Below are 11169 nucleotides of genomic sequence, written 5' to 3'. Positions count from 1 at the left end.
CTCACGTAGGTTCCTAGCCAGAATGCAGGACCTCCATCTAACCCAGGAGGTGCACAGCCCCACCAGGGGGGACCTGGTGCTGGCCACAGGTGACAACCTGGTGAGGGGGCTGCGGGTGCTTGACCACGTGGGCAACAGTGATCATTGCCTGCTGGAATTCACCATCCAGCGTAAGGTGGCAAAGGCCTGCAGCAAGGCAGCAGTCATAGATTCCAGGAGGGTGAACTTCAATGAGCTAAGGAGAATAGTCAGAGAGGCACTGAGGTCCTGGAGGGGAGGGGAGCCAGGTGTCCAAGAAGAGTGGTCTTTCCTTAAGGAGATGATCCTCCAAGCCCAAAGGGAGGTAATCCCAACATGGATCAAGGGGAGCAGGAGGGTGCAAAAGCCCCCATGGCTAACCAAAAGCATCCAGGAATGTCTCCTAGCTAAAAGGGAGGTGTACACCCAATGGAAGGGAGGGGCCATCACCAGGGAGGACTACACTGCGGTTGCTTGGGGCTGCAGGGGGGGCAGTCAGGAAGGCCAAGGCGGAGATGGAACTGGGACTAGCTTCCCAGATTAAGGACAATAAGAAGTCCCTTTTTAAATACGTAGGGGCAAAAAGAAGGTTCCAGGTAACATGGGGCCCCCGCAAGACACACTAGGAAATTTGGTCGTCACACCAGAAGACAAAGCTAACCTATTTAATGACTTCTTTGTCTCCATTTTCCTGAGCAGGGACCAGGTCAGCTCCCCCACTGGGCCCCCCTCAGGCCCCAGGGGAGGCACAGCTAGGCCAAGGGTCAGTGAGGATCTAGTCAGGGAATTTCTGGAGGGATTGGATGTATTTAAATCAGCTGGTCTGGACGATCTCCACCCCTGAGTGCTGAGGGAATTAGCTGAGGTCACTGCGGGACCCCTGGCACGGCTTTATGAGCACTCATGGTGCTCTGGTGTGGTGCCAGAGAACTGAAAGAGGGCCAATGTGGTTCCCATCTTCAAAAAAGGGAGGAAGGAGGACCCAGGAAACTATAGGCCAGTCAGTCTTACCTCAACCCTGGGCAAGCTTTTTGAGAAAATTATTCTGGCACATGTCCACGAGGGGCCAGCAGAGGAGATTATGCTTAGGGACAACCAACATGGGTTCATTAGAGGCAGGTCCTGTCAGATCAACCTGGTGGCCTTCTATGACCAGGTCACCAAATCCTTAGATGCAGGGGTAGCAGTGGACATAGTCTTTCTGGACTTTTGGAAGGCCTTTGACACCGTCTCTCACCCCGTTCTCATTAAAAAACTAGGGAACTGCGGTGTTGACACCTACACAGTCAAATGGGTCACCAGCTGGCTGGAGGGCCGCACCCAGAGAGTGGTAGTGGATGGGTCATTTTTGACCTGGAGGGATGGGGGCAGTGGGGTTCCACAGGACTCGGTCCTTAGGCCAGCACTGTTCAACTTCTTCATCAGTGACTTGGACTTGAACCTGTTCAGCCTCCACAAGAGAAGGCTGAGGGGGGGATCTAGTGGCCTGTTACAAACTAGTCAGAGGGGACCAGCAGGCACTGGGGGAGTCCCTGTTTCCCCAAGCACTACCAGGAGTAACTAGAAATAACAGTCACAAGCTGGCAGAGGGTAAATTCAGATTAGACATCAGGAGGTGCTACTTCACTGTCAGGGTGGCTAGGATCTGGAAACAACTTCCGAGCAAAGTGGTGCTGGCTCCTGCCCTGGGGGTCTTCAAGACAAGGCTTGACAATCACCTTGCTGGGGTCATTTGCCATGGCAGGGGGTCAGATGATAATCTGCTCAGGTCCCTTCTGACCCTACTAACTATGAAATTATGAAATCTGAAGAGTCAGTGCTGATTCAGAGAATCAGGAATTCAGCCATAGACACAGCTTTACATTTTTTTCTACATACCTTGAGGCACCACAGCTCATGAATGCTACGATGGTGAGGTGGATAGAGTGTCCCACAGGTGTGTGGGGGGGGTGGGGACCTGCATACTTGGCAGCGATTGGCCATGGGGGGACCCTGGATGCACCCCCCAGACCCAGGAGGTACCAGGCACTGAGCCAGGGGGCAGGGCGAGGTGCCCCGTGCACTCCACAGCAGACCCAGAACACCTCCGGGTCTGCCACTGAGCACACTTGTGCTCCTGTGGGATGCTCCATCTGCCCCAGCATCTCAGCAGTCATGAGTCACCTGGTACCTTGTTATGCAGAAAAAAACATTTAAAGCTGTTTCTACATCTGAATCATCAAATCTCTCTGAATCAATTTGGATCGTTCCGATTTGATTGGGAGAGATTAAAGGATCTCCTGATTCAATTCAGATTCAGAGATTTGGCCACCAAATCAGGCTGAATCTAATCAATGACTGAAGCTATGTACAGCCCTAATTTGTACTATTACAGACCAACCTGGCACATGCATTTGCCGTTTTTCCCCTTATGCCTTGCTAAACAGCACAGGAAAAGAGATCCTCAGTCTGCAAGGTGCTACTGAGATGACCAAGAATTTAAATGGGTCATTCCAACAAGAGTTGCAATCCTACTGCCACTTCAGCAGGTGCAAAGCACCATCAAGGATATGTCTCAAAATTAGAAAAGATAAATTATAGAAAATGGGGCTAGGGAGAAGTTCAGTGCACATAAACCACTTACAAATGGCTAAAACCAGTATAAGATAAACCTTGATGGATGCAGTATCAGACTTAACTGATTTAGGTTAATCAGTTTACTGAACTTCTGTCCCAGATCCCCTCCAGATTCACATTAATTTATAATCCCCCAGCATCCTAGAATGCTCTGCCCGTCCCCCCAAAACCCTCCCCCCATCATTTGAGGCTGGGCAGGCTAGACCTTGGCCTAAGCGAGGGGTGGGCAAAATACAGCTCGCAGGCTCGATATGGCCAACCAGGTCATTCTATCCGGCCCGCGGGGCCCCTAAAACATTTAGAAAATTAGTATTTATCTGCCCTGGGCTATCTGTCATGCAGCCCTTAATGGCTAGCCAAAACTCAGTAAGCAGCCCTCTGCCCAAAATAATTGCCTGTCCCTGGCTTAAGCTGTCTGCTCTAGCCCAGCAGAGAGGCATGCTCTAGTGCCCCTCGGCTTCTGGCCTGGGCCACTGCAGTCATGTGACTGCATTTCCAGAATCAAAAGTGAATGTTCACTTGTTCATTGGTTCAATCAATGCAGCTTAGACTAACCTGCCAAGACTGAATCAAGTCAGCCTCAGGCTTTTTGATTGTTTAGCCTATAAAAAAAGAAGAAATCAAGGCATTATTTCTCTTGTATTATAAGGGCAAGAACTGCAAAAGCTAATCTTATTTTATAAATCATCATAAATCCCTGACAGATAGCATGCAATTTTTATAATTCATAATTAAATAAAAACTGTTTCTTTTATGCATACATACACACACAAATGTATTATTCTGTTTCCACTTAGTACTGAATATCAATAACTCAATGTGTGTGGAAAATAGGAAGTGATATAAAACACATCTATTCACAACCAAATACTCAAACAACCTAAATATTCTTTATCTCGGTGTTCATTATGTTGTGCTCAAACAAAGTTTGGGATTTAACCATGAACTGATCTACTATTTTGAAGTGACTTAGCAAAAAAATTACACATACATGTGCGCACATGTGCGCACACACACACACAAATATAAAATTTGTTTATATTTAGGACATAAGCCATCTTCTTTACCCTGCTACATTTAGGGCTAAACAAATACATGTCCATTTTGTCACCAAAAATATGCATTTCTTCCTCCATTTCATTATCATTAGCTTATGTACTGACTGAGAAATCACTGCAGTAAGCTGTAAATGGTGTATGAAATTAAAAATTCCTGCCCAGTGCACGAAGAGAATGCAGACAGTAAGTGCTGTGCATCCACTGCAGTGCCATTTGCTCTAAGATTCAGCTCAGATATACCTAAAAAAAAAGGCTCACAAGCAGCGCAGGACTTGCATACAAGGGGAAACCTCCTTTCAGAATGCCACATACTTCCATGTAATATTTTTGGTGCCTCTTTTTGTTTTCAAGCATTACCTGTGAAAGGCCAGGGAGAAGTCTCGCAAGCCACATTTCCTACAGAATCATTTTATCTACTTTGGGCCATGTTCTGATACTTTACTCAGGTTGATTTGCAATTCTGTAGAAGTCAGCTGAAGGCCTTGCAAATCAAAATGATTTCAACATGAATAATGCTGGCTTTTATTATTAACAAATAGATGCAGCAGTACTTTACACTTCAATACAATGTCTGAGATTTATTTTATTTCCTCTAGTATTATGTACATGACTCAATCACATGTTCATTAACATAATGACCTGTGCACTGAAGAAGAGATCTGATGGAAAAGGAAATCTATTCTTGGAAATACAGAACAAAGGAAAAAGTATTTCTATAGGCTTGCTTTGGATTGACAACTGAATTGCCACTGAGCAATTTAGGCTAGGGACAGAAGATACACATAAACTGGTTTAAGTTCACCAGAGCGCCCCAAAGGATGACTAGGTTGAACGGTCACAAACTCCTGCAAGACCGTTTCAGGCTGGACATAAGGAAGAATTTCTTTACTGTCCGAGCCCCCAAGGTCTGGAACAGTCTGCCAGCGGAGGTGGTTCAAGCACCTACATTGAACACCTTCAAGAGTAAATTGGATGCTTATCTTCCTGGGATCCTATGACCCCAGCTGACTTCCTGCCCTTTGGGCAGGGGGCTGGACTCGATGATCTCCCGAAGTCCCTTCCAGCCCTGATGTCTATGAAATGTATGAAATAAGTGATCAGTTTAAACCTGTAACAGCACAGAAGTTTAGTGCACATAAACCAGTTTCAAAATGGCTGAAACTGGTTTAAGAAAAATCTGGTCAAACATAGTATCAGACTTAACTGACTTGGGTCATACCAGTTTATGAAATTTCTGTCCCAGACTCTTTCCTGGCTTAAGTTAAATCACAGCCTCCAGCACCCCAGCATGCTTTCCAACCCTAGGCTGGGCTGTGCTCTCTGCTCCAGCACAGAAGGATTGGAGGGTGCAGGGGGCAGGTGAACCCCAGCTGGGGTCTGGGGCCAGGGAAGGGGTTAAACTTCCCTTCTCCCAAGTGCAGAGCTACTTTGCCCTGCTAAAAACTAACTGCTGGCTACAACTGTGGACTACAAATCCTAGAAGCACCTGGAAGCAGGGAGAGGAAGTGCTGAGCAACCCTGCAGAGTCCTGCTTTTGGAAATGGATGGCATCCACCTCACGAGGAAAGATAAATGCCTGTTTATGGCCAGGATGGCCAATCTGCTGGACAGAGCTTTAAACTAAGATTGCTGGGGAACAGGGATACACAAATTCAAACATGCCCTGGGACCAACATACAAGTAAGACCTGTAGATAGGGACACTGGGAGAGCCACTTTTGCGGGAGCCAAGGAAATAGATCTCTATCAGTGGGACAGCAGGATGAGGGCCTCAGTAGGAAGACTCAGGTGCCTGTACACTAATGCCAGGAGTAGGAACAAGCACTCTCCAGTGTGTATTATGATCTAGTAGGGATTACAGAGACTTGGTGGGACTCCTCAGATGACTAGAGTGTAGCTATAGAGGACTACACCCTGCATAGAAGGGAGTGGGTGGGAAAGAAAGGTGGAAGCATTGCTCTCTATGTAAAAGAGCAGTACACCTCCTTGGAGACTGACATTGGCTCTAAAAATGGAGAGCTTGAAACCCTCTGGGTTGAGTTTCAGAGGAGGGAGTGGGGCAGGGGGAGGGGGCATGGTGAGAGAGATCTAACTGCAGGTCTATACTACAGACCATGAAACCAGGGGGAGGAACTCAATCTGGAGTTCACCCGAAAATTGACTGAGGCCGCAGTGCATGTGACATGGTCATCATGGGTGATTTTAATTATCCAGACATCTCCTGGGAGGAACACTCAACCAAGTTGGGTCAGTCGTGATCCTTTCTGACCTGCCTAGGAGCTCTTCCTGACTCAGGAGGTGCATGGACCAACCAGAGGTGATGGTCCTGGCCAAAGGAGACAACCTCATGGCGAACTTAAATATAATGGGAAGTCTGAGTAACAGTGACCAGGAAACCATCCTGTTCACTGTCCGACATAGGGCAGACAAATTGGATAGCAGTATTGAAGTCTTGGATTTCAAAAATGTAAATTTCAACAACCTTAGGTCACTGATAGGGCAAGTACGGCAGGACCAGGGGCTGAAGGTAAAAGGGTGGTTGCTCCTTAAGGACACGATCCTTGAAGCACAAAGGAAGTCCATTTCCATGTAGAGAAAAGGTAACAGAAGGGCTGGGAAGCCCTCCTGGCTAAACAGGGAAATCACAGTCCTCTTAAGAAAGAAGAAAGAGGCTTTTAAAAAATAGAAGCTCAGGGTGGGCCCCAAGGAGGACTACTCCACCATGGCCCACATTTGCAGGGAACAGATAAGACAGGCTAAAGTGGCAATCAAACTTAGATTAGCAATGGGAATGAAGGACAACAAGAAGTCCTTCTTAAGGTATATAGGGAACAGGAGGAAAACAAATGGGAGTGTGGAGTCAGTACTCAACAACTCAGGAGCACTGTTTATCAGTACCCAGGAGAAACCTGAACTCCTGAATGACTAATTTGCCTTGGTCTTTCACCAGACCCAGAGGAACACCACACCAGGTAGAGTAGAAGATGAGACAGTAGGAATAATCACCTTCCTACTATTGCCGTAGCATTGGTGTATGACCAATTAAAAAAATTAGACATATACAAGTAAGAGGGACCAGATGACCTTCATCGGAGAGTGCTGAAGGAGCTGGTCGAAGACATTGTAGAACACCTGGTGAAACTCTTCCACAACTCATGGTGCTCTGGAGAAGTCCTAAGGACTGGAACAGGGCCAATGCTGTGCCCATCCAGAAGAAGGGCAGGAGGGAGGACCCAGGTAACTATAGGCCAATCAGCTTAACTTCTATCCTAGGGAAAATCCTAGAAAAGTTCATCAAGGAGTCTATCTTTGATAAGCATGCACAAGGTAAGATTCTGAATGACAGCCACCATGACTTCATCATGGGCAGGTCTTGCCTTACCAACCTCATCTTCTTCTATGACCAGGTAACTTGCCACCTGGACACGAGGGAGCAGGTTGACATTGTATACCTTGACTTCAAAAAGGCCTTTGATCTAGTATCCCACAATGTCCTCATAAGAAAATTGGAAGATTGTCAGCTTAACTCCAAGACAGTCAGGTGGGTGAGAAACTGGCTGCAGGATAGGACCCAGAGAGTCGTAGCAAATGGATCTGTCTCATCCTGGTGAGACCTGGGCAGCGGTGTCCCACAGAGGTTGGTGCTTGGTCCAGTACTTTTCAACATCTTTATTAATGATTTGGATGCGGGGGTGAAGAACTCACTGGACAAGTTCACAGATGACACCAAGTTATGGGGAAGGATGGTCACACTTGAAGATAGCTTACAGATACAGGTGGACCTAGATAGGTGAGCAAGTTGAGCAGATTGGAACCTGATGGAGTTCAACATTGAGAAATGTAAAGTGCTCCACCTCAGGATGAAGGTGTTGCCCCCAACACCGACAGACTTGGTGGCACCAAACTTCCTAGAACCACACATGAAAGGGACCTAGGAGTAATAATAGACCACAATATGAATATGAGCCGGCAGTGCAACGCTGTAACCAGTAGGACAAATAATACTCTGGCATGCGTCAATCGATGCATCACCAGTAAAACCAAGGAGGTGATTCTTCTACTTTACTCAGCACTGGTGAGACTGCAGCTGGAGTACTGCATCCAGTTCTGGGCACCACACTTTAACAAGGATGTGGACAAACTGGAGAGAGTCCGAAGAAGAGCCACCCATATGATCAGAGTCTTAATAAGGCAAGGCTGAGGGATCTGGGACACTTCAGCCTGAGGAAAAGAAGGCTTAGAGGGGACCTGGTAGCAGCTCACCAGTACACTAAGGGAGTACATCAAGGGCTCAGTGAGCAACTGTTCACCAGGGCACCCAAGGGGAAAACCAGGAGTAATGGCCACAAACTCCTGGAAGATCAATTCAGGCTCAACATTAGGAAAAACTTATTCCAGACTGTGGAATAAGCACCTGCCAGAGGTACTACAATCGCCTACCCTGGAAATCTTCAAGAGGAGACTAGATAGTCACGTTGCTGGGGGTCACCTGACCCCCAGTTCTCTTTCCTGCTTGGTGCAGGGGGCTGGATCTTCTGAGGTCCCTTCTGGCCTTACAATCTATGAATCTAGAGGCACCTGGGGGTAGGAAGAGGAAGTGCTGAGCAACCCTGCAGAGTCCTGCTGCTGTAATTCTGGACTGCAAGTCCCAGAGACCTCAAGGGCAGCAGGAAGAGAAAGCCAGTGCATAGCCCATGCTGGCTCCATGCCAGAGAGCTGTGCTCTAGTGCCTCCTGGCTTCTGGCCTGAGCCACTGGAGGTACGTGGCTGCATTTCCAAAATCAAAACTGAACACCTGTCCCGTTGTTTTTCAGTTTAATCTCTCCAGCTTAGACTAACCTGCAAAGACTGAATTGATTCAGCCTTAGGCTTTTTGACTGTCTGTACTTAGCCTTAGTGATACACGTAAGTGATTATTAGAAACTAAAAAGAACCATAGCCTTTAAAGGGTTGATTTCACAATTTCATCCAAGGATTTGAGGGCCAAGTTTAGGGAGATATTTCAACATAAGTGGACGTGTGGTGCCACTGAAGTAAAAAAGACCACAGAGGACCTTGAGGCATTTAAGAATCATGAGGAAACTTTAGACAGTGAAATTCTTGGCAGGATTGTCAAACTAAAACTGGTGCTTATATGCTGTTGGAAAAAGCAATAGTATTTAAAACTATCTTAAAACTCCTGTTAGGATTCTCTTGCTGATACTGGCTTCACAGCGACACATCTGTACACATTAATATATTTGAGAAAGGTGTATTATTCATTTTGTAATGCTATTCATGCAAATAGGCTCCTAACCCATTCCAGTCTACCAGGTTCAGTGGAACTGGACATGCAGCTATCTTGAGGATATCCTAATACATGTTAAACCAAAAAAATCCCTTATACCAAAACTTCCACTTGTTAGAAAAACTATTTCTTTATTACTGAAAAGGTCACCAAAATACCTGGAAAAATAGCAGGGAAGAGGGATTAACTTTTTTTTACAATGCCCTAAAGTTCATTAAATTTACAATCTTATGGATTACTTAATAGTTTCTAGAGCTGGCAAAACTGTTGTTGCAGCCATGGAAAGCTAAAGCTGGCTGAAATCTGGGAATCAATGACTTTATCCTTTGGATTTCCTTGATTTAATGAATAGTATCAAAGTATTAATTTACTTCAGTTGAGTTTTCATGTGAAATACCTTGTTTTCCTATTTTTCCACTTTATATTGAGACTTTTTTCAAGTTACCATAATTACATCAACTGCTTTGATTATGTGAATAATTATTGTAAAGATGTAATTAGAAAAGAGATTATACAGTAAGAGCAAACTGGTCAGTACAGAGATCTGTGTAACAGTATGTCTCTGACAAAGTAACCTTGTACAATGACAATACGCAAGTTTAATCTAATCCCTATCTCAACATTTTTTCTGATCTGCCCTCCCCATCTCTTCTTCATCCAACCAATTATGTCTTTTTTTCCTCTGCCAGCTTCCATTTCCTCCTCTATTCATCCATCTCAACTTAAAAAACCTGTCCCTCATTACTCAGTTGCATAGGATCAGCTGATATACAAGGCCTCAAAAGCAACATGCTTGCTTTTTTTCTTTTCTTGTTTCTTTGTCTACTTAGAGTCAACTTCTTTTGCCCATACAAAGTCAGAGATGCCGGAGAATGTCCCTATAATGCTGCACTACACCCTAGCAACTACAAGTGATGAATCCCTGCTAAAAACTTACCGCTGGCTACAGCTGTGGACTACAAATCCCAGAGGCACCTGGAAGCAAGAGGAGGAAATGATGAGGAACTCTGCAGAGTTCTGCTGCTGTCATTCTGGACTGCAAATCCCAGAGACCTTGGGGCTATAGGAAAAAGAAGTGTACACACAGCTACATGCCAGAGACCTGTGTTCTAGCACCCCCCAGCTTCTGGCCTGAGCCTCTGCAGGCATATGGCTACATTTCCTGAATCAAAGATAAGTGGGTGTACAGTTGTTTCTCAGTTTAATTTCTGCAGCTTAGACTAACCTGCAAAGACTAAATCAGTTCAGCCTTAGGCTTCTGGCTGTCTGTACTTATCCCTAGCAGCAAGTTACAGCTGTGCAGGTGGGAAACAGAGAAGGTTTTTAGCCTTAAGGTGTGACTGCTCCAAACTTAAGGTAGCACAAGCACGATCAAGATTTGAGCAGCTTAAAGTGCAACGTGTAACAAAGCCCTAAAACAAGTATATTAAAGAGCATAGTTCCTAATTATCACTAGCTTTTTTAAATTAACCTTTCCATTTAGATGAATTTTGGTGGATGCAAAAGCAGTTTGAATACATCTCTAAATATGGCAGAGAGGAAGATAACACAAATAAATGAAAAAGTTATTACTGTACTCTTGAAAGAGTAATAGCATTCATCAGACTCATTTTAGTCCCCTGGAGAGGCATTAGTATAAATAGTAGATAAAAATGAGGTTTATCAAGGGAATGAATAGAAACTATTGGAAATAAGCACAACCTTTCAGTGCTATGCATTTTGAACATGGGTAGATGAAAATGACATGCCTGACCTTAAAACGTAACACTGCTTTTTATAGATCAGACTATTTGTGTTAGAAATGTCAATCAAGGTTGGCATGAATATATTTCAGCAGCTGTGAAATTTGATTAAAATTTAATGTAGTCTCACTCTTTCCCCAAGTCTGAATGCATTTAGATGGTCAACTACCTGTGAAATTGTGATTTTGTTTGTTAATTGTTCATGATCTTTATCATTAGGGAAGCTATTCTTGCTTTGTTTTCGAACTAACGGTTAGCTCTCTGCCTGACAATATTACCATTTTCATATTTTGAGGCAATTGTCAGTCTCTTTTACAGTAAGAAGTGAGATCACATACACTAATACACTTTGTCTAGTATTCCACTCTGAGAATAAAGTTGTTAACATATTTTCAGGGCTTATTATGGGAGGCTAGCTGTAGAAACCATTTAAGTACAACTTCTATTAA

At 44.9% G+C, this 11169-nt stretch overlaps 1 long non-coding RNA gene across 1 annotated transcript in view; it reads right to left on the bottom strand.

Annotated features, from left to right (window-relative positions):
* Window positions 1-11169, bottom strand: part of LOC109313563 — a 610519-nt gene that overhangs the window by 544851 nt on the left and 54499 nt on the right. The gene's annotated exons all lie outside the window — the stretch shown is intronic.

This window comes from Crocodylus porosus, unplaced genomic scaffold (genome assembly GCF_001723895.1).
Source record: "Crocodylus porosus isolate Cpor-Errol unplaced genomic scaffold, CroPor_comp1, whole genome shotgun sequence".
NCBI lineage: Eukaryota > Metazoa > Chordata > Crocodylia > Crocodylidae > Crocodylus > Crocodylus porosus.
This window is presented reverse-complemented; position numbering and strand designations above follow the sequence as displayed.